The sequence below is a fragment of the Cardiocondyla obscurior genome, linkage group LG02, assembly GCF_019399895.1.
Source record: "Cardiocondyla obscurior isolate alpha-2009 linkage group LG02, Cobs3.1, whole genome shotgun sequence".
NCBI classification, from domain to species: domain Eukaryota; kingdom Metazoa; phylum Arthropoda; class Insecta; order Hymenoptera; family Formicidae; genus Cardiocondyla; species Cardiocondyla obscurior.
Window position 1 is genome coordinate 10,117,214 of NC_091865.1, and position 24,709 is coordinate 10,141,922.

A 24,709-nucleotide genomic window follows, 5' to 3' on the forward strand; every position below is an offset into this window, starting at 1 on the left:
AAATGAAATTAATCACATAAAATATTCGATAGTCTCGGGAAAAAAAAAAGTTTGAAATCGATCTAGATTAATCGTCATACGGAGGTAAACGAAGAAGTGGTCGATCTATACCTGATCTCGAGGCAATCGGAATTGCCAATCTTTAATGTCACCGCTGAGACTTCTGACAGTTTGCACTCCGCACCATTCGGGGTGTGCCTTGAGCGTAGCGCATAGCTATCCGCTGCCCTCCCTACCTTCGAAAGAACCCTATCGATCCCTATCTCGCGACACCGTGACATCCTTCTCTTGATCCGCCGACACCGGCCCTCGCCGATATCTCCAATGCCTCTTTCCGACATCCTCGAAGGCCGAGGAGCCCATCTTTTCTCACAACCGGTCCGCGCGACTCTCGCTCCTCACGAGACCGCCATTAGGATGTCTCATTTTCAGATTGTCTCGTTTCAATCCTCCGGCCGCTCAGCGACGAATCACCGACGCGCATACCACCGAAATTGCACGACAAAAAAAAAAGAAAAAAAAAACTTGCTCTCACCGACGAACTTTACATTTTAATATCGTCACATCGCGGCTGATGTGGCATGGATAAAAACGGACCGCTACAAATTTACGGAAGACTTTATTTGCGACTCTTATGTCACGATTCAACAAGAGTGCTTCTAAAAAATTTTATTACGTCTACTTCTGGCTTTTGATATAAAAAACTAGACAACACAGAGCGCTTAGATGTTTTCCTATTCCGGAACAGAGATTCGAAAAGAACCTTTGACTTTCGCAATGCAATACTCGGCTTTAGCGATCGCGTGTTCCTCAACGTGATAATTTTGATACGCGACGCATCCCAAACGAGGCATCTAAGGGCAAAGTGTTAATATCGCTCGCGCTTATCGCGCTCGAGATCGAAACATCCTCGTCCGTGAAGTGATCTATCAGCATCACGGGATGCATCACGCACACGCACTGACCACCCCTCGTGTAAAAAGACGGCCAGTTGAATTTGAAACTTTTTTTTTCTTTTTCTCTCTTTCTTTCTCTCTTTCTCCCCTTCTGTACATTATATGTATATTTATTATTACTCGTTTGTAAGGGAGTAGACTTCAAATGATTAGCCGTTCGTTATTTAGTTACGCCCTGCAATTGTAAAATGACAGAACACCTTGCTTTCTTAAATTTGCATTAATCCTATTTAAAAAAATTAATGTAATATTTAATTAATATGTTCCAGGCAAAGACGGTCTTTCCAATGTCCAGTGCGCGGAAGGATGACTCGACACGTCCCATCTGAGAGGAGGAGCAGGCCCGGGACGGGTATCCTGCATCGGCGGAGCAACTTTTAGGTAAATATAAATTTTTTTAATAAAATTTTTATAAAAAAAAACTTACCTTTTGTCTACATTACATGTCTACATTAATATTTTCATTTTTATGTTACAGTCACCAGCAGAATTATACAACTCCGCTGAAGCTCATGCAGATCGGTAAGTCGCATGACTTTTTTTCGTAGTTTGCAATTGGGTTTCTTGGTGTGAATATTTTTAGAAGTATGCAAAAATAATCTGCTATACAAAAAATTAAAAAAAAAAGATCTGACTTAAACCGAGATTCTGAAATAATCTTTAATAAATCGAAAAAGGTCGAAGCCTCTCGTACTTCTTTAATAATACAGCAAAAATATTTTTTAATAAAAAAAAATTACAGGCGTCTTTTGTTATTCAAAATTTCAAACGATACGTTCGCGAAATCGCCGATGCGTTCGAAATTCTTTTCTTTAACTGTTTCGGTGATAATCATTTTATGAATACGCTCGAAATAAATATAATGATTAAAGCTGAGTGTTTAAACACTTTCTTAAGAAGTGTACCCGTTTTCGTGACGCCAGCATAATCATGGGAAATCGCGCGACGCGTTGTTGAACAGTGAACTGGTCATTAGCTGAAATAAGGGGGTGACTCTCTTTTTCTCTTTCGTTCGCCAACTGCGCTAGATACTACCGCTGGCACATGTTTAACGCGCTGTTTGTGCATACGCGCAACATGCACGCACGCATGCTCGAGTAAACATTCTAATCGTACGGTTTATTAACCTGCGTTCATCGCAAACGACCGTTAATCGTACGCAGCTTAGTCAATCCTTCGTCGAAGAAATACGCCTGTTAACCCAATGACATATCAATCGATACCACGGTCAATTCAAGATAAACTCTCTCTTCGAGTCATTTATCTACGATAATGGTTTTCGAACCTTCCGGTAACACGTTGATTAAGAAAAACTACTCGAATTGATATAATTCCCGAAATTAATGACACGTTTACATATACGTGTTAAAAATATTAAAATATTAAATATAAAAAAAATAAAATTTTTAATATTAAAAAGTATTAAAATTACTTTATTAAAATTATGAATTACATTTATCACTTACGATATCAATTGCGCGATATGTAATATATTAGTTATGTTCGAATTCGAAAGCACCGAAGTCGACCGCGAGGGCGCAGCAGCGACAAGAGCGAGAGCCTCAAAATCTTTCTAGACGAGAGCAGCTACTTTTCTTTTTTTTTTTTTCTCTTTTTCTCTCTTTCTCTCTCTTCCGTGGATGAAGTACGAAGATTGGGAAAACGACAGATGTGTTTCTTTTCTACGCAGAAGGGAGAGAAAAGTAAAGGTGCCCGTCACGAGAAAAGAGATAGACCGTACATCAGAGATTCCGTGTACTTTCATTCCCACGCGACGCGCGACGCGCATTATGCGAACGGGGAGGATTCCTCTTCCCGTTCTACCATTTATCGACGGACCGGATTCTAACATCACCTCTTTTCCCTCATCCTCGAAACCGAGGCGGAATGAGGGGGCGTAGCGCTTTGTCAAAAGCGGCGGCGACAGGGCAACGCGCCGACTCGATCACTTCCATCCCGTTGACGCGACGAAAGCGTTTTCCCTTTTAATCGTGCCGAATAGATAAATTAAATTGTAAAAATTTCCTTCGCCCTGGTTGCTGTCAAAAAATTTTGCACTATTGCCATAGCCGTTCGCAATTTTTCATCAAAGTAACGCATGCCTTTCGAAATTAATTAAAATCTCGGAGCACAATTTAAGAAGCGATTCCCACAGATTTCGCTACAAACTTACCCCAATCGCCAGGCATTTACGAGCGTTATTATATTACTCATGTAAATCATATGCATATGCTGATATAGTTCTCCGTAACGGGGGATCGAAATTGTCGCCGCGGGCACCGCGATCGGCCGTCAAAAAGCTTACGGTTCGTTAGCGGGCAATTCCGTCACGGGTTAAAAGACGGAAAGAAAGCCAGTTTTTCGGCTGGGATCGCAGTCCCGGCGATGTAAACTAGAGGCTTCCGGCGAGAATAATTATTTCGCAGCCGATTGCACCGTTGAAAACTTTCCTCGCCCTAAAAACGGCCACCTAAGTCGCGCGTTTTAGCGAGCAACGAGAAGGTTGCACCGGCCCTTTCGGTACCTCTGTAGATGTTTAAAGCCGCCTTTGGGTTTCGTGGCGGCCGTATAATGGCGCACGTTTGTCAAAACACGTCAAAACACTATCCCGGCCACGAAATCATCTTGCCGGGCCCCGGTCACGCCCCGCCGACCCCGTCGGTCCCGCGATGCATCCACATCCTTGGACTCGCTTAGGCGAGTTTCTCAGGTATATATAATATATACACATACATATAGTATATATAGTATAGAGAGACCGGAGGGGAGAATAGCACCTCGCGCGCGTGAGTACGCCCCTCGTTGTCGAGTCATCCGGGCAACATTATTCTCCTACGAATTCGGAAAGTAAAAATTTCCACGCGCTCCGTAATGATTCAGCTGGAGGCTAGCGCGGTACATCAGCATCGGCGAAGCTCGCCTTGCTGTCCGCCTTCCACGATTAGCTTCGTGACAACGGGGCAAACGCGATCCATGTGCAAGCACGAACGATCGGTAAATCAATCTCGTACAAACTGTGAATAATGACGTTGAAGTTGGCTACGATGTTGTCGACGAGATATGGAACGGCGCGGCCCCGGAATGTTTCTCGTTGAAAATTAACTTTCAGAAGCATTAAAATCGGAAAGGGACGCGAGAAAAAGAGACGAGGCACGCGCGCGAGAATTTTTAAAAACAATGTAAACTCATTCCGCGAAAAGTAATCTTAAAAAAAAAAAAGAATAAAATAAATAAATATATAGTTTCAGAAAAATTAGAACCCACGTTAACGAGTTAAATACAATCAAGCCTTTACCAAATTAATTTTTAAATCCACGTAGATTGATCGCGAGTCATAAGTCAGTTAAATGACAGGCTAGTTTTCAGGCGAGCGAAGAAATGTCAGGTATACGCGGTGACAAATTGTTAATAATTAATTTACACCGGGATAATGCAGCCGAAGCCATATCAACTTGTCCAGATTGGCATCTCGGTGGACGCATTAATATTAACTAGATTCATGAAGCCGCAAGTTGACGCGCTTGGGTCGCGAGGAGAGAAAGAGAAAGAGGATAAGCTCGTGAGTTAAAGAGCGAACGCAATTTACAACTGGTCAGATTGCGTGCTTAATTACGGCGAGTGCGTTAATAATAATCGTGCGCCGATCGGGCTGTAACTTATAAGTTTATAACGCGGACTCGCAATTTGACGTTCCACGAACGCAAGCCGAGCGGGCCGCTGCCGTTTCCCGCGTGCGGTTCGGGCTCAGGATCTTGACTTTATTTATGCAACGACACTCGCGTGTCGTCTTATCGGCCGATTAGGAGGAGCGTTATTAGGTGACAGAGATCGCGTGGTGAGCGGCATGGTAGCCGTTACCGCGGTAATGCCTAGCAGTCACGTTACCGTCGGCAAACCGAGGAAATTCACGAGGAATCAAGCGCTCGTTACTCACGAGGCGCGAGGAGAGCGTATGGAGAACGCGAGGAGAACGCAAGGAGAATGCACTGGCGCGGCGCGGCGCTGAGAAACGTCGTACGGGGGAGAAGAAAAAAAAAAAAAAAGTAAATGGTAGCAAACGGCTTCGCGATAAGAATGAGGGATGTTCCAACAAAGGTGTCATTTCGACTTGGATCAATGGGTCGCCGCGAGAGCCTCTCGGGAAAACGAATTTCGTGCAGTGCGAAAACACTCCGCCGTCGCCGCTCCCACTTAATTGCGCGTTTAATTGCTGCAGCTACCGTGCACGTAGCTACCGGTCGTGCCCCTCCCTCGCGGTAACTCACGATCTTCCCTGATATCGCGATCACGATACGTATCCTCTGCGTACTATATGTACAGTACGCTCGGGGTGTAAATGGCGAGAGAGGAATCGTTTTCGCAACGCGATAAGCTGTTTAGCGCGCGTATATTTCAGCTGATCCGAATTGAACCGCATATATACTCGACCCGATACAAAATAATTAATTAACTGCACTTTCAAGAAACATATAATTCGAAATTGAGCCAGACGATTTGTCGATCGTGTAGTAAATTCGCAAAGAATTGATAATTCTCTAGATATATCCGGAAGGTTGAACCGTGCGCAACGAGCCTTGTCCGTCGCGCCTTCGAAACACACGTCGGCGCGATGAAAGAGGTGTGAAAGCTGACGTTGAAAGTGCATACGCGACACAGAGGGGAAAACGAGGGGTAGAGAGGGAGGAAGAATGAAAGGGTGGTGCTGTGATCAATACGCTAACGAGGCAGTACCGAGGCAGAGTGCATTATTGGCATCGTCGTTCCTGGCGAGACTCACACTTCTCTGTTACGCGTTAACGTTTCTCGCGAGCAATCTCGATGAATTGTTCGTTCGAACGAGAACGGCAATCGCGTTTCTATCGGCGGCCTCGTCATTTTTTTTTTTTTTTTTCTCTCGTCTCTTTTCTCCCCAACGTAATGGCTTACAATCAGAAACGTCTCGATGAGAATAGGCGGAAGTCCGCGAAGCAGTCCTGTTAAAGTCCCGCTGGTCGTTTCAACGCGCTAACCACGGCCACGGTTACGTTCTCGGAATTATACGGTTAATCGCTTTTAATTCGACACTCGTTATGGGATTTGTGTAAAGCCGCGGGCTGCGGTGCCCGTGACAGAGTTTCGTGGAAGCCGTAAGGCCTTTATTCCTCCTTGCGCTTCTTTCGGCGCGCGCGACTCGACGTGTTCCCCTGCAATCGCGAAACACCGACGGGTCGTCCTGACATTTTTATCGCCGCTCATTCCGCGCAGCTCTTGATATCTTTCTACGAAAATCACTCGAGTGAGTTATACATCATTCAAACATTTATTAAATTCTTTTTATTCGTTAAAACTTTCATCAGTATTCGTATTTAACAAAATATGAAAAAGAAAAAAAAAATATAAGTGACAGATATCGATATCTGTCGCAAATTATCACCGCAAAATTAAGATTAAGCTTATTGAAATGCTCTCGTTATTAATGACCGACGTAATGAAAAAATATGGCAGGCTGGATAAAAAAAAATACCTTGGAAAATAATTATGTCAGGCGTAATCGTCGTGTGTTTATTAATTAAATTACGTTATTTATATCGGCGTAGATACACGACTCGTCGTTTTTGTAGTTTGCAACTATGATTTTATCAATTTTTACGCGAACTTTAAATACGACTGTAATACCTTACAATGCACCACGTTTCCGATGACGCGAAATGACGATTGCAATCTGTCTCCTGAATTTTCTACGGTCCGGATTCTCCGAGATCTACCAATAAGAGAACATCTGTCCCACGCGGAGACACATTCGTCGCAGTAAACGCCGCAAATGACACGCGTTCCATCTGCCAACGATAAGATGATGAATGCGTCTCGATGGAATATCGCTTTAAACGCATGAAAATATAACACGCACTCGTCAATATAGCAATTCAAACGTTCTTTTGGATTTATTAAAAAAAAAAAAAAAAAATAGTTTAATTTATTCGAGCATAATAAACAAATCTACAGTTCATTCTTGTATTTCTCTCTACTACAAATAGTTTCACTTAGTAAAATATAGACGAGCAATATTTTACATAAAATTTTTAATCACGATAGTATTCGGCATTATTTTCTATTATTAAAAAAAGAAAAGACTTTTTTTTTACTAAAATGCGGAAAGAATCGTGTACGTACGTGTGAAATATTATGTACAACCGATCTAACGATCTTCTCGACGTTCGAGACTCCAAGTTACCGCCGCGTGTCAGAAATTGCGCCGTCGCATGCAAATTTTTCGTTGTTGCACGAGCCGCGTGAATTATGAGAAAATTGCTTGCGGATCGACTGAACGAGGATGACGACGAAATCCTAGGCGTCGTCGCTGCCACATAGGAACGTTGCCGAATAAGGGACGAAGAGTGTGTGTACACACGAGGGGAAATTTGATTTTGTTGTCGGCTTACAATACTCAATTATCCTCTGGGTGGACCGAGACGCAACATCTGCCGTGGAGAATCCCTCCCTTATTTCGTGGCTCGTCTTTCGCCGCCGCGCGCCATCGGCCAGTTATGTTATTAGGGGATGCAAGCGAGGCGGATTCACGAACGCGTTAGGCTTTGGGGTGAAAATGATGGCGTATTCATTACGAGACCGAATTGATCGTCGCTTCATAATGCTTACGACGGAACTTCGAACGTGTAAGTTTTTTTATAAATTAACCACGGAATAACGCTATTTTTATTGCAATTCCCGTCGCAGAGCAAATCCAGCACCGGCGAAATATTATTATTTCACGTTTACGTTAAATCACGTCGAATAATATAATGACATTTGGTAGCAGCTACTTCAATACAGTCTTCTCAATCAATAATCGTATACTTAGTCCGGCGCGTTGAGAAGAAAAAAAAAAAAGAAAACGAGATGAGAGCACGTACGAAGCATCTCGGTGATTTAGCTGTCGAAGTGATACGTCTACGTTTAAGAAACGATTATGCGTGAGAGTAAGAAAGACAGAGAGAAAGATTAAAAGGGAGGCTGCTAAGGCCAAGAAGAGAGCGTATGCCTAACGCGGTACGGCGCCATGGAAGAAGTGTTGATCTTATAACAAACTCAATCCAGCCGCGTGCGTAAAAGCTTCATTTAACCGGCTCGACGCGTCGGCGGAGAGCCACGTTATACCGGCGCGCTGCAGCCGTGTCGGTGCCGGTTCATCAAGTTGCCGCTGGTAGATCTTTCTCGTCCGGCCGATCAGATTTGATGGACCGATCGTTACGGGATATAATTACTTGGCGAACCGAAAACTCGTTCGCGCGAAGCGTTATACAAACGTACGCATGTAGCCACGCGCGCGCGTTACTTTAAATTACGCGGAAAATAATTAAAATTTAAGGAAATAATATTTAAAAAAAAAAGTTAATTAGGCAAATTGAAATACAACTGCAACTATGTCAAAATATTATACTCGCGTTTAACCGTGTGCATGTGAACGGTGGGCAAGCGTGGCCACGTAGGCCCGACGATCTCTTGGGCCCACAACCGGCCCTCCTCTCCTTCGCCCTTTCAGAAGCCCCCACTTTCATCCTAGCCGACCTTACGTACACCTCCTGCTCCCCTTCTGCCATTCTCTTTTTATCCGGTCGCGCGGTACACGGGAGGAAACATGGCCGCATGCCTCCTCACATGGGCCAAACAATGGCGGACACACGAAGTCCTTACTCGTTATTTGCCCGCTCGTGCTTCGATGAAGTAGAAGTCTGACCACACAATACTGTAACTTTTTTTTATATATATATTTCCTCCCTCTATTAATTTTTTTTTTTCTCTCTCTCTTTTTCTCTTTTTCTTTTCCGTTTTCTCTCTGTTGGCCTCCTTTTCGTCGTCTCGTTATTTCTTATAACCGATTACTTCGTCTTTAAATATAGTCTCATTACGCTTTTGACATAAATTAAAAATAACAAAGACATCGAATATTAATAAACATTTTCTTTCTCATTGGATAAAACGGCACCTGCATGTTAATAAAGTTTGTGAACATATTTATTAGTCGTAAATGTATCTTCGACTATTGAATATTTATCTTCTCGTTTACTCTACACTCAATCGACGAGCTTTCACAATGGAATTTCTCTCTTTTTTTCTTCTCTCCGTGTTTTATTATCGTAGTTGATATTAATTTTGTATAAATTTCACGCAACAAATAAGTTTTTACGCGAGTGATTTCTCTCTTTGTTAGACAAAAGAATTTGAGCAAAATGCTGCGCAAACTTTGAACGTGGTCAGTAACTTATACGGCTTGGATCAGATAATGCTGGGCACCAAAGGCCAGTTCTGTCTACCAGCTCACGTTCCGATTAAGTAGGACTCGAATCGTATAATGCAGCGAATCGTTCCTATCCTTTTTCTCTTCACCCATTTCTTTTTATTCCCGATTCGCTGCGCTCTTCTGAATTCGCGGGGTGCCATCCCCGAGAGTGCAGAATCCCAAACGCTAGTTAAGTGAGACGTGGGTGACTTATAAGAAATCGCAACACGGTCTATATGCAGTTTCTAAAATCTTCCAAGAATTTAAAAACAAAAGAAAAAATACTTCTATTTCTCGTTAACTTTTTTTGTCGTTATAAAAAAAAAATTAAAGATCTTTTACGGTACATGTAGCTAATAAAGTTTGTTAAAGCATTTTCTATATCTTTATATAATGTGACGTTAATTGATGACGATCGCTTTAAATTACTTCCACCAGTTGAGTTAATTTAATTGATTACCGCCTTGCCGAATTGATGAAAATAACAGAGTAAAATGTGTCACGAGTCGCGCGATCGTTACATAATGACACGATGACAGGTGCGTCACGCGTGTTTTATTACACTTAGATAAGATCAATGGTTAATGTTAGCCGCATAAGTTTTACGAGCAATAAGTCGTTACAATTTAGATGACGATCTCGAGGCCCACGGCGAGAATACGTTCGTTGCGTAGTGCGATCACGCTTTCACACCTGTAATTATAAATATATATATGTATATATATTGCGGAACACCTGTACACCTGTACGCACCTCTAGTATCTAACAATCAGTTGGATTATTATCGCTTCGGCTAGAACGATTCGTTTAACCCACTTCCCGAGGCTTTAATTATTACGCAACGATCTTTTTAATTTGGCGAAGAGTAATTTCCTGTTAAACGTGGAAAAGCAATAATTAACACGTGGACGTATTACGGAATACAAAAATTGAGTAAATACTTTGCTAACGAATAATCTGAATCATAGCAATTTATTGGAATTAAACAGCGAAGAGAGACAAAATCGAAAACGTCGAGGGTATCGTTTTACGAAAAACTCCAGTCGTAACTTTACATACACATGTGTCGGATAAATTATATTTCGGCTATTAAAATCAATTTTCAACGCGCACGTTTCTTCGTGTTTCACTATGGCGACAGATGAAGCATTATAAAACGTGATTTATCAGAATATCCTGCTGCTCGTACGTGATTAAACGAAAAAAATACGGGCTGTCATGTGACATATTCATGAAGGCATATTCGAAAATGATACTTATTTCGATATACGATATAAATCTTGGCGCTCGCGGTATTAATATATTCCAACGGCTACACGGCCGTTTTATAGACGCCTTGAAGAAAGAGAACGTGAATTTTTATTCTCCGCAGAGCCGATGGGGCTCCGTACGGCCTCCTTGTGAGAGCCCTCATCAGGGTTTAGTTCCTCCTTAACTTGGGTTATATATGTAAACGCGACCAAATCGTTAACCATCTTACCTGTATTTTCTATGGCCTGCGGTTCGAAAGAAATTTAACCCAGCGGAATGTAGTCGGATCGCCGTTAATAGCCTGCGAAGATCATAATTCTTTGAGACTATGTTATTTGTATTAGTTAATCCTTCAAATAAAACGCTGAAAATGAATAGTGGACCGACCGATGAGAAATAGACGTAGTCGCCAAATTTCTCGCGCGGGAATCAAGTACCGATTTTTTTTTTTTTTTTTTGCAAGAAAAATCACGACGATGGGAGAGTTAAAATTCACCGAGATATTCGCAGTAATATTTTTTTTACTTTAAGTATTCGAAATCGAAGATAAAAATATGTAGAGAAAAAAAATTACTTTTTATAAACGCAGTAATAGTCGAATAACGAATACACAGGGAAAATTAAGGAATAAGATGTATTGTGCGAAATTAATTCTGTCTAACGTAGATACGTACTTGCTAATGATGAATACGTCCCGCTTTAAAAATCACCCTTCGGTAATAAACCTACACTTTATTCTCTCAATAAAGATGGAATAGAAATATCGGCTATAGAACGTTTGAGTATCTGTCGGTGTAAAATTGGACAGGGAGAAGTGCAGAAGGGAGAAGGAAAAAAAAAAAAATGGTATCTCCTTTCTCCCCCGTCGTCGACGGAGACGCGGGCGCGAAAAAAGGATATCGCGAAGGGTTATGAAAATGACGAAAGAGTGGGGGTGAAAAAGCTGCTCTCGTCCACTACTCGCCGTACGAGAGAATTGGACCAATCAGGGTTGTGGGTTTCAGAACGCGAGGTACTATTAATCCCGGAGGATTTGCCATGGAGTTTTTGCGTTCGTGATCTGAACTTGGGGTTGGCGTTGCGGTTGGAGCTGCGGTTTGATTTATCTCCGACCGCTTCTCACGCAAGCACGATAACTCACCGGCCCTTAATTTCTATTTTTCGCCCCGCTCGCGCCCTCCTCGACCATCCCTTTCTACCCCGTTCGCTTACCACCGCCTTCGTCGTCGTCACCCTTGCTCCTTCCGCTTCTTCATCGAGATCGCCGGCACTTGGATACTTCGAGCGCTTACGTTACTCGATCTTACTACCAATGTATAAGCGACCTCGATCCAATCGACCGGACATGAATTAATTGTACCGCAGATTCCCAGCCGTCCCTTTCCGATAGTAATGCAACGAGGTCCTGGACCTCTCGGTAATGATGTAGATTAATCCTCTCGTTATTTTGCAAAGCATATATAATCGCGATATATGCTAGATATAATTTCTGATCGATTGCAGATGGGCAAAAAAAAGTAATAACAGTTAGTATTGTACTTTAGTGCGCTTTGTGCCTTACGTAATAAAAGATATCCTGCAACGTGAATTGATATACGCAGAACGGCGCCTCCGTTTTCATTATCGCGCTTTCAAAGAACGAAGAAGGAACTGCCGGTACTTCCCTTCCATATTGGACCCGCCATGGGAGAAAAGCGACCAGAAATTCTGATCGCACAATAAATGAAAAACTATTAGAAGCGCCGCGCTACATCTTTTAACCGGAAGTGCGCGCCATTTATTTTCTCGGGGGGGAAAAATGAGAAATTGACGGATCGTGAGTGGAGAGCGGCGATGGCGCCGAGAGGAGGGAAAACGCGGGCGAACGGCGGCGCCTCGACCGGTCCATTGGAGGGCAGAGGGAGAGAAAAAGAACGCAGTGAGAACGGGCAAATGACGATGCGATGACGATGCGCGCGAGCTGTCATAAGCCGGTCATAAGGGAAAAATGAATAACGAGAAACCAGCAGCCATTTCGATGCCTTGCCAGGAGGATATTATCGATTAGAGCTTACGTTCGATCAGCAAGCACGCTAAAATTCAATATTCCGCTCGCATTTGTTTGCCAGCCATTGCCAACGAGACGCGCTACTCAATCGATTATAGAAATTATAACCGCGACCGATAAGTAGTAAAAAAATTAATTTAAACGAGACAAATAATGAAACGCAAATGTTACTTTTTACTTTCACAACTGACAGATTAATTTTTTACTTATATATTATATATATATAAAAAACGTGTAAAATAGCTAGAACGCGCTTTTTTTTCTATCGCAAAATTACACTTGTGACAACGCGATTGATCGATAGATTTTATCCTCTTGTAGATTACATCTCGTTTAATATATTCATCGCAGTGATTCGCTTGAAATCTCGCCATCATTAATCTTATTGCCCCGGTGTGCGATTGTATATATCGCTGACTTAATTCAAGAAACCATTCGATGAGAAAATTAGCGGCATTAAATCGTCGGCATTTGACATATTGTATTTCCAAGGTGCATTCACGCGTTTGAGTTATGCTTCCTCGGCGTGGAAACACAATTCGTAAGTGAAGCCGGTGCTGTTCGCCGCATGGCTTCTTCTTCGTCGAAACTCGAGAGACCTCGCCTAACTAGTTCTGGTCTCAGGACCTTCAGGCAATTCGATCCTACGTAATTGCCTCCTCGGCTTCTCCTTGACCTCGACTTCGGCTCCGACGATTCTATCACGTCATTTTCTACGCTTAGACGACTGGATTTTTTTTTCTCTCTCTCTCTCTTTTTTTTATCTTTATCTTCTTTTGCGAGGCTCGCGCCATTCCTCTTTCCCAGCCTGGCCTTAGCTAGTCTGGTCAGAATAACATGTTAGCACCATATCGGAGGATAATATTAAAAACCTGTATTAAAGTTACGTTATTCTTAGCAGCAAAACGTTCCGTGTTCAACATAATAAATATAAAAGACGTCATAATTGTCATTCTCTTAAAGCAAGAATTGTTAACATCCTGTAGAATTGTCCGGAAAATATTCACGGTATAATTTTTATTTTTATTTAATTCGAACGTAATTTATTTGCGATAAAGAAATCACGATTTCTCTTGATGTTATAAAAACAAACAGATCGATTAGAGGATGTAATCGCGATGGAAGATCTTAGCGAGCGAGAAAACGGTTTCGGAGGTGGAGCTTAACTGGCCAGGGTGTGGCCCTCAAAGTACCCCGAAGGTAGTTAGCACATGTAGGGAACATGGTAGAGGGGTGTAAAATGATTTAGGTTCCTCGAATGTTGGGGGAGGGACGCGGCTCGGGGAGAGAGAGAGAGGACAGGGACACGGTGGTGGTGTTCGATGAGGGGGTTGGTTTCAATATGAGCCAGCTGGCGCCTCGCACGCGGATCATCGCTGATACCTATGTTCCATTTCGATGGAAAGCGGGTTTATGTCCTACGTTTTGCTGCCGCCGGCGCCGGAGAAAAAAAAGAAAAAAAAACAACGATCTCTCGCACTTGATACCAGATTCGACCGCAATAACGCGACGGCCAAGAGGCGGCCCGAGATGAAAAATAGATTTCAGACTGAGAGCACAAGAGAAATCTCTACTATTATTATCTCCACTGTAGTCGAACGACTCGAGAAACGTTGCATTAAAAAAAAAAAAAAAGTGTAATATGTCAATGCATATTAACGGCTTCTCTCATTTTTATTTCTTTTAAACAACTCTTGTAATTTTTATATAAACGTCGCAAATTACTTTTTATGTCACTGTCGCTAAATAATAAATGTGATTTTTTTTCTACGCGTTCGTCGTGCATCGCGTAAAAAATTAAGAATTTTTTTTTTTGACGAAAATGAAAGGACGATAATAATTACGTACAAGGATACATAAAACTTCCTCTTTTTCACCTCTTTTGTACAATGACCACCGCGATGTCCTTGCAAAATCATCGGGAACCTTGTTCGGAACTGTCCAAATATTTTTAACAGAAGGACGAGGCGGCGGCGGTGGGTTGAATGGCGCGTGTCGTTCCCAGCGGGACACAGTTTCAGTGTCGCGAAGGGATCGAGAGGGCACCCTGCGCGCCCTTGGAGCGACAATAAAAGGGCGGCCGCTGAACGGTGCACGGCCGAAAAACACGGCTACCGCCTACTCGATCGTTTGTAACGCCGCGTTGTCGTTGTCGTTGTCCTTTGCCGTGGTCGCCTTACACGTCACCGGCGATTGCACAAAGAGCGCCAGCCGAGACCGACAATACGACAGATTTGTCCAAGCGGACATCCCGCGGCCGTCACAATGGCGAACGCGTCAGAATGATCCACGTGCGTTTACACAGCTTTGAAGCCCCCGAACTCTCCCGGTCCCCGGCATAAGCGCACCGCGCACACTTCCTCACCGCATGCTCATAATCTTTTCATACTTGAAAAATATCAATGTGTCGCGCGCAACTAGTACATCAAAAAGTATCTTCCAAAGGGTCAAGGTAATATGGAAATCTTCCTCGAAATGTATCATTAGCATTTATATTGCAGTAGCATATTCGCGAAATAATCGCCGATCGACAAAATTCGCTGTTCAACTAATGTTCGTTGTGCTTTTACATCCGTCGTATTTATTACATTCTACCATGACATCCAGCTCGAGTACTTTACGATCCGTTATCTTTATCTTGTGTCGATGGGCTGTAAAAAAAAAAAAAAAGCCACAAGCCCACATCCGCTCCTTTCGTTCTCAGCCCTGCTGACATTTCTCTTTTAGTTATGACTTTCGTGTGAGAACAACGAGGTATTGGGAGTCCGCGGTCCGTACTCAAAAGTTGTGCCGGCACAATGAGACAGGCCGCGCGAGTCGGCCAACGAGGCCGGTTTCCAACACCTGGCAGCCCTGAAGCGATTCGCCTTAGAAATCGGAAATACAAATTGTCCGAAGGTAGAGAGTGAAGGGACGTGTGTGTTGTAGGGGGGAAAAAAAAACCACAAATCACCTCCCCTCCGATCTGTCCGCCTTGCGGACTGCTCTCCCATCGCCATAGTCGCGCGAGTGAATCCAAAATGACGATAACGAGCTTCTTCTTGCCCTCGACAAGCTGTTCTTATGCGGTAAAAGTCAAAAATTCGATGTCCCGCCGCGTCCTCAGGGATCCCATTGTCAGTTAACACGCGATAATGGACTCCATGTGAACTTGAACGTCTACTTACGGTTGCGTATCATTTTCTCAATTTTAACATTTTAACATTTCCTCGTAATTTAATTTATTTCTTCTTAAGTTTTTTTATTACTATTTTTTTTTTTTTTTAAGTAGTCTCTTAAATTTTTATCCACGTTTTCTGTACAAATTATGAATTTCTTTACGTTAATATTCTTCGCGAGCTAAAGTTAATAACACGATAAAGAGAACGCGTTTTTTTCGCGCCGACTTATCCCCTTAAATCTTAAACGCTAGCAACGATTACTCTGTTTCGCTTGATTGGCTTAATCATGACGCATGCATTGACCGTCATATTTCTCGTTGGCCAAACGGACGGTTTATTAAACGAACCGATTATTAGATAGTATGTTAATGGGTCGGACACATACATTTACGAGGTAATGTATTAATAGGATGAATCGCGCCGACTAATTATTTTCGCGTTACTCCTTGCGTGCCTCGCGCTCGTACATAGTAATTCGATTCCCTTCGTTTCAGCGTGCGGTTTTCTCGCCGCGCCAAATTGAACGTCGTCTCGTTACTTCGTGAGCGAAGTCAAATTCGCCTCGCGAATAATAATCGTACATCCCTCGCTTTATGCCCGCATCGCCTGCCATTCAAACATCTCGCAGGCGAGATCTCGAACCGCTGCATTCTTAGCACGCCAATTAGCACTATGGACAGTGCGGATATTTATTTCAATCTTCGTCAAGAATCGCCGCATTCGCGGTATACCTTGTTCCCGGAATTGCCAGATTTATCTCCAGCAGCTTTTCTTGCTGATGACACCGAAATTCTTGCGGTCGCGCGCGTTTCGTAATTTCTCACCGTTGAAGTTAACGGCCCATGCACGAATATCATTTATACTTCTCAAAAACGTAACAATAGTGCGATAAATATAAAAATTCCAAAATACAGTAATACAATAAAAAAAAAATAATAAAAATTTTTAAAAAAGAAAATAAAAAAAAGAACTTTCAGAGAAATTAACAAATCGGCGAGTTTACGTTCACGTCGAGACTCAAATCGGAGCACGGACCAATTTCAGTTCCGGGTTCCGATCCGAGTCGGCCGTAAAACTGATATCACACGGTCGGGAAGGAAATTGAGCCTCTCGTTTCAGCCCCGGCCGGCATTGCTTGGAGTAGCGGTCGAAAGGACGCACGCGAGATCCGATTAGCCCCGAGGCCGTGTTATATTCCTGTAGGCGGGAGGCGCGATCCGGGCGAAGCGGACATAACTTACGCCGAGAAAGGGCGGGTAGCGACAGCATTAGTAGCTAAGTAGGGCTCTACGTTATTCTATATCCCTGCGAGGATTGCGCCTTTGCGTATATACGACGGGGGACACGGACGATCCTCTCCGAGGAGATTTCTATCTGCCGCTAGCACCCGCCAGACCGAGGAACACCGAGAACCATTCAGATTACGATCTTCTTTCCTAACCAGCGCCTAACCGGCCGAGGCGGGTCTTTAACGTGAAAAGAAGCCACCCCGGCGAGATGTGTGTTGCGTTTGTTGCTATTGTTATTGTCATCGTCGTCGTCTTCTTAGCGATATCGCCGCGATGCGTTACCACCGCGTTTATGTGGTTACCGGTGACATATCTCGCAGCTACTATTATAGCGAGGTTTAACAAGCTGTTACGATTTTGCCACGGTAAAGACGATGGGATACTCGCTCGACTCCGCGGACTATTTTATTCTCGTAAATAAAAAAAAAAAAATTATTACATTAACTGACTTCGCAGATAAGTCACTTGATATAAGGAGAACTAAAAAAAAAAATGTCTGTCCGGTATCGTTGGGAATCATAACACTGGAGAACACCGAGAGCGATTCAGATTACGATCTGCTCCTTAACAATCGCGCTGAAGGCGCGACTTTAACGAGAAGAAGAATCGAATCGGGCTGCATCGCCGTTGCTTTAACTCGCTCATGCATCGGTAAACGAGCAGAGATACAGAGATTATTACCCTCCCGTGAGAGAGCCCACCGTGGCTCTTTTGTTCATTCGGTTTCACATCCGTGTACATAACTCGTAGCCAAAGTCTTCCCTCAGTCGAATCGTATCAAGTTACTTATGATTATCGATTGACACGTCAGACCCACCCTATAATTACGCTTTTTTAAAATTTACACCTCCGTTTTATCTTTGAACTAATACGCTAAATTAATAAAACTTATATCGCGATTATTAATTTCTTTTGTGAAATCTAAATAAAAATTTTGGAGAACGAGAAATGTTCTCGACACGTAAATAACATGCTGCGCTCATATAATACGCGACTTCTGACAATGTGATGATCAACGTTAAGCATATCTCCATCAGTCAGCGACGGACGTTACAATCTCATCGATGGCAGCCTTAAAACGCGAATGTCGGGATGGTGGCATCAGCAGGTATACGAATACATTAAAGAGAGGAGCCGTCGAGGATATTAGGTGGCCGGGCGTGTATCCGATGCACCGTCCCGCCAATTAATTAGACCCAAAATGGCCACCACAGACGGCGGACCACCATTTTATCTCGGGTGTACCACCGGGTGGACTCGACGTTAAGCGTTGAACGTAGTCAGTCGTAAAGTAGAGATAAGTCGCCGCCTACCAGAAAAGATCGCCGAAACGGCAGCAGCTGCGACGCAGATATTATGGCGCCGAAAGGGGGCTGGCGAGGATAAATCCCGGCAGATTAGATCACCGATGCCCCGGTCTCAAGTTTCCAACGTCGGGGAACTGATAGGCTTTAACATTTAAACTTTCGTCCCCGATGCCGCCGCCGGTGCCGCGCTCCTTTGATTTTCTCAAGCCCCCGACGCGGTCCGCTAACCGAATCGATTCGTTTCTACGTTTAAGAATAAAAGTGGCTTCACTACGCGTAATTGTTTTACATCTATATACCACGATTTGCTCCTATAAATTAGAACTTTGTTATCTCTTTTTCTAATTAATTAATTAATTAATTAATTAATTCTTTGTTCACTGGAATTTTAATAAAAGAGTAATTTAGATATCGTCAAGGTGGCAACGCGATTAATTCAAACTATACATACAATATAAAAAATATAATGCTGATCTCAATCGAGTTTATTACTTAAAGGAAATTCGTATGTCAAATATTTATTGATCCCTGGACCGCGCTTTCGAATCTTAATTGGCTGACCGAAGGGCGCTCTTAAGAAAGTCGCAGCCTTCGCAAAAACACATCGCCGCGTCGGTGGTCGCGCCGGTGGAAATTTAGAATCGACCGGTCGTGATGTCGACGTTAATTGCCAGGTTAATATCACCGCGCACCAATGAGAACCCCGTCGCGAAATAGCATAAATACCGAGGCAACAATTACACGCCCGTAATTACGGCTTAACTACAGCGACAAAATGGCGATCTGGCACAGATGCGGCGCGAGCTCGCATTTTGTATTTCCATCTTGTGTTTCACGAAAGTTAAAACTAAAACGACATTTGATAACAAAACAATAAGTTTCTCCTTTTAAATATATCCGAAGAGCGAAGGTGTTTTTCAATCTCTTTTCTTTCTTTTTTTTTCTTTTTATTATCTACAAATCGGTTACCGTATTGCACGTGAGCAACAGTAGATATAATTCTGATCGCAGAGTCGGAGAAGATTAAATCGACGCGACCCTTCGCGAGAGCACGCACGACAAATTATCTCCGGCCGATCTCTCGACGGCGCGGCTGTGCGTTAACGCACTACGCTTCGCTAAAGGGAGGCATTACCGGGCCACTTTATGTACCCGTCTCGAGCTGGAGTACGCATTCCTGGGGCCCGACATGGCTCCAGAAACTGCCGCGCGACGTCGACTCGAGTGGAGGTCGGGGTAGGTTTTATGACGAGCGACGAAAGGGAGCACGGGGTAACGGCGTTAACCACCGCCGCAGCTCGCCATATTCGGCTAACCGTGCTTACCCAATCGCGGAGTTAACTCGCGGTGCGGAGAGAGGCGCGAATTCTCAGTCCCCGGTAATTACCGCAAATTACGAGAGGACGGGGGCACACGGGCAGGGAATCGATTAAAAGTGGTTTTCGCGTGCATGCACGGCATACACGCGCGAGCGACAGCCCGCGATACAGCTGGAATCTCGCGAGTCGGCCGGGCGCGCGAAAAAAGCCTGCGTTGAATGCCGCATGCCGCATGCCACCGTGCGGCATTGCGTTACCTTCCGACGTCGCCTTACGGCCGCGTACGACCAGGACATTCCGCGCCACGCATTTCGGCGGCTCAACAAATCGAGAAAAGAAACCGTTGAATTGCGCTAACATATTAATCCGCGCAATTAATTAAAGTAATAAATACGTCAAGCGTGATTGATTCGGTATCGCTAACGAACGCTGGGAAACGCGGCCGTACAAAAATCGCGGCACCCTTTATTTCTTTCGTCGATCTCTAAAGTCGTTCACTAAAAACAAAGCTTCAAGTAACCGATAAATAACCGTGCAAAATAACGCGCGAGTCGTATGTCACTTGCGATTAACAAAACTTTTACGAAGATTCACTCGGAGAGAAAAAAAAAAAAAAAAAAGCTTGCTGAGAAATATGCAGATCTCGTTGGTTTTGTCCTTCAATGACTTGCAAGATAATTAGCGTCCGCAAGCGGAAAATTGCTACGTGGTACACCATGCATGGCTATCGAAACGCAATGCAAACAGGAATTCTCTCCACTCTCCTCTTTCTCTTTCTCTCTCTCTTGTCCTGTACTGATAATTATCGCTAATTACAATATACTCTGGAACGGAAATTAAAATAAGCTTCTACATACGTATGCTGATCTTGTATGCGCGGCTGGAACTTTTTACAGGAACCCCAAATGAACAAAACTATTTATATTATTTGTATCCCGTCGATTAAAGCACAGCTTGAATAATGCAAGCGTATAATGCAGAGCCTGACGATAAATAAATCACCGAAAGTATAAACTTTAAATAAGAATAAGAAGTCGGTAGATTTGATTAAGATAGGCCATAATCTACAATTCATAATTTGCAAATTGACATAAAAAAACAATCTGTCATATAATTTTGTTCAGCCTCTCGCAAACGACTGTGTTGCAAGCGATATTTGTTGATGCCTCCATGCGCGCGTGTAATCACGAAATGACAAAGCGCCGTGATAAAAACGCCGCGTGACATTTAATGGGACGTTATTGCGATCGGTGCGTAAATACGTCATTAAAACAAAAGATATGTACGAGTCAACATATAAATTTGTAGCCGTACCTTCCGCAACTGTCCCGCGATGGTAATGCTAGTTGTTTTACGAGGTTTAAGGCGAATTTTGGTCAATTAAAGCGTTAACGTTTGGTCGACGGCGGGATGATTTTGACAGCGCGGTGATTTCGGCGAGTTTTGAAATCGGGAAAGGGAGAAAAACGAACTTTACGTATTATATATAGCCGCCGTAGAGGAAGAAAAGGAAAAAGAGCACGGGACAGAGGATAATTGGCGTCTTTTTAAAATGTTGCGACGGGATACATAATTCTTCGCGCTTGTAAGAAAGCCGACGAGTGCAAGCGTGTATGCGATGTATCGCACGACGCCGCAAAAGGCGGCAAAAGAATGACGAGGACGGTAATTTCCCCGTTAAAAAGGATGAGGATAATAATGCAATTATGCGATCATGCGAGCGTCCGCCGCGATTCTTATTAGCAGGCAATATTTTAATCCCAAATTGGATCTAATGATCCCGTAAATCGGCCCGCGTTATTACTCCTTCGGGCAACGAAGCGGAGATGAAGTAGCGCGGACAGTGCAGATTGAGGGTAGCGATTGTTATCATTTTCGCTCGTCTGCGAAAAACTGCGGGAGGAAATCGTTCGATATCGAGCGACGAAAAAAAATTTCTGCAAGTTTTACTTCGACACGTTCGCTCTGTTGTTAGAATAATTACGTATATGTAGTACAACTTTCAGCGTGAGGAAAAAGGGACTAAGTCAATAGACGGCGATATTCGAAGTTGACTGCCGGGTAAAAAGACTTAAAGTGCCGAAATACAGAAAAATTGTATTCGATGATTAGTTGGGGTTGCGTGCGAGAAAAGTAAAGTCTCTCATGAGAGCGTCTGCCGCGAGCGAGAAAGCCCTCGTATACTCATTTCAGTGAGATCTCGAGGGCGTGACGGGATACGAAAGTAGAAGTGGAGGAGAAGAAGAAAGAAGCGATACGCGGCGCGGCGGGACGCGGGGTAAGGCACGGGGTAAGGCTGGCGAGCGAAAAAAAGAAAAACTGATTGCATGTACCCACGCGCAACACTCAATTCAGATAATGGAATGACTTGATCGTACTACCACCTTCATCTTCGCGCGCGTACATCGTCTACCACCAGGCAAGGCCGGTTACCTTGACGGAATAAATTGGCGCGCACGGTGCGTCACCTCCACCCGCTCGAATTTTAATAATAAAGCTGCGGGAACATCCGGCTCTCGCGAGTCTACCCTTCTCTTTCTTTTCTCCGCTCTCCCTGTTAGTGCATCGACTTAACAGAGAGAGTTTAATAGTCGGCGGATGATTAATTACGCCTGTATCTGCGAGCTCGTATATTTTGAGAAGTATATATCGCCTAACCGCGTACCTCGTCTTCCTTTTAATACGAATACAGCCAATTTTGAATGATCGCGCTTCTCGTTACGCCGATCGAATTTTTTCGAAAGACACGCGTGCGCGTAAAGGCAATGATAAACGATAACTATAATGGTAATAGAGAAATTAAAACCCAGTGGCCAAGCGCTTTAACCTCCGCATGATAAATAATATCGGAAATAATCGATAAGAATAAAAAAGCGATATGTTTTTCAGCGTCAGTGAACCGGTCGTGCGTCAGCAATCTACAATCTCAAGATTATGACGATCGAATAAAATTATACCCTAAATTAGGTGGACACGTGTACCGGACAGTTGGCGCCAAATTGCGCGCACCTTTCACGAACAAGCGAAGCAAGCCCGTCTCGTTCAATCATTCCGAGATGAATCACCCTCCCGCGAGAGCTCTCCCTGTACCAGAAGACAAGACATTCTCCTCTCTAACAGGCCACTCTCCTTGCCTTCTCGCTACTCACGATCAGCGCGGTAGAAAACGAACGGTGGAAACAAACCGGCGCGGCGTCGTCATAACAAACAGGACGGATTACACGGTAAAAAGCGAATCGTTCACTCATCTATAATTTCGAGACGCGAGCGATCGTGCGTGATAATCGACGTCGACCAGACGTTCGCGCGTTTGCACTTGCAGAAAAGCCAATGACATGCGAAGGCTGTTTCTTGATCGATACAGACGTATTGAGTATTGAGCGCAAGTATTTAACATTTTTAATATGAACTTCGAAAGATTAAGAAGTCATCGTTCCTAACAAATATATTAATTTCATATATTTTTTTAATAATATATATCAAATGTTGCGTTAACAATCAAAAATTGTCCGGTGTTAAAAATATCTTCTACTTAATTTAATATATATTTAAAAAGAAGAAAGAGTAGTTTCTTCCATTCAAGCGAACTATATAATAGCATTGCACTGCGAATAACTAAAAAAAAAAATTAAAAAAAGAAGCACCGAGCTAAGCCGCAATATGGCGAACGAAGTGGTATAACCCGACCCAACTACTACATCTTTCTTTTACGTTTCTCGCACGGCCTGTGCCCTTCACAGCCTAAGTGCTTCCCTTACCTACCGCCTATCCGTCTCTGCCTTTGCCTATCTTTCCGTTTCTTTGCATCGCGTTCAAGCCCTTTCTCAAAGCGCCTTAATACGCTCAAGAGATGCTTTTTCTCAAGTTACGGCAGATACCTTTCTCTCTCTCTTTCTCCCTCTCTCCCTGCCTTAATTTATTCGATCTTTTATTCTTTACATATATCACTTGAGCTCCGTCAACATGTTTAAAATTCTCTTACTAGCTACCATATCATTTACTTATCGTTATGCAATACGACTCATCATTTTCTATTAAAATGTACAATCTTTTTATGAATTTTATATCATTTTCCCAGATGACATGATAATTTACTGGCTTGTGTTAAAAACTGCCGTTATTTCCTTAAGAGGTGGCATTTCTGCTATTTATAAAGACACGTAACTCTCGCATATCTCATTCATTATCGTAACGCGAATCGATCTACTCGAAGACCATGGCGCCGGAGATTAAGACTATTAGATCGAAGACTCTCTATCCATTTAATTCTGTTATTTTATCCACCTCGGTCGTGGCTCTACCTTATCTCCCCGAATACCTCGCTCGCCCTTCATTGCGAGCGTTACCTCCCTTCGCCGTATCTCCCCGCCCGTTTATCTCCTGCGAGTCTCGCGTATTCCCTTCTGCCCTCCCTCCGTTTATCTATTCGTTCGCCACGGCATGCCCTTCGTAACCCTCTCTTTTTCCGACTATCTGTCTCTGTCTCCGCACTTCCGTGTTTCGTAATACGAGTATTCCGCGCGAATCGCACTTATGCCCTATGGTAAATCGCTATCGCGATATCCTCATGTGTATACATATATCAGATTCAATCGTTGCATAATCGATGTACGACGTCGCATTGTCTTGCATCTACGCGCCTCAAACTCTCGTCCGCATCACCAATGATACATTAGTTATTCGATTTATCCTCCCCCCCTTTTGCGCCTAGCTGTGCTTTTTCTTTCTCTCTTCAAATCTCTTTTTTTTTTTTTTTTTTTTACCCTCCTCCTTTACGGCTTACCCTCGCTCTAACCGCGCCTTGTTTTCTAAATCTATCCTATTTGGATCCCTACCTTGAGTCCTCTAATACACGATCAAAGATCCTCCTATCTTCTCTCCTCTCGATCCTCGACGAATCTTCGTCTCAGCTTGAATTCGTCCTCTTCTCTCGCTTCTTTCCCCGCTCGCTCTCTCGCGTCCTCTTTATCCTGGCCCTTGTCGCGTTCCCTCTTTTTCTCGCTTTCCTGCTGTCTCCTTCACGCCATCTCGCTCGCGTTTGACGATCGTCCTCTACGGCTCTCTCCTTCGCACCGCCTTTCCCCGTTACGATCCGACGGAGCCGCGCCGCTGGCGGCACGGA

The 24,709-nt window shown here is 43.6% G+C and overlaps 1 protein-coding gene across 3 annotated transcripts in view; it reads left to right on the top strand.

Annotated features, from left to right (window-relative positions):
- The window catches only part of LOC139111085 (nuclear pore complex protein DDB_G0274915), a 112,948-nt gene that overhangs the window by 75,036 nt on the left and 13,203 nt on the right, over window positions 1-24,709 (top strand). For all 3 annotated transcript variants that reach the window (XM_070671157.1, XM_070671164.1, XM_070671175.1), the window contains 2 exons: window positions 1,226-1,337; window positions 1,435-1,478. The gene's annotated coding sequence lies outside the window, so the exon portion shown is untranslated. The remainder of the gene's footprint in view (window positions 1-1,225; window positions 1,338-1,434; window positions 1,479-24,709) is intronic.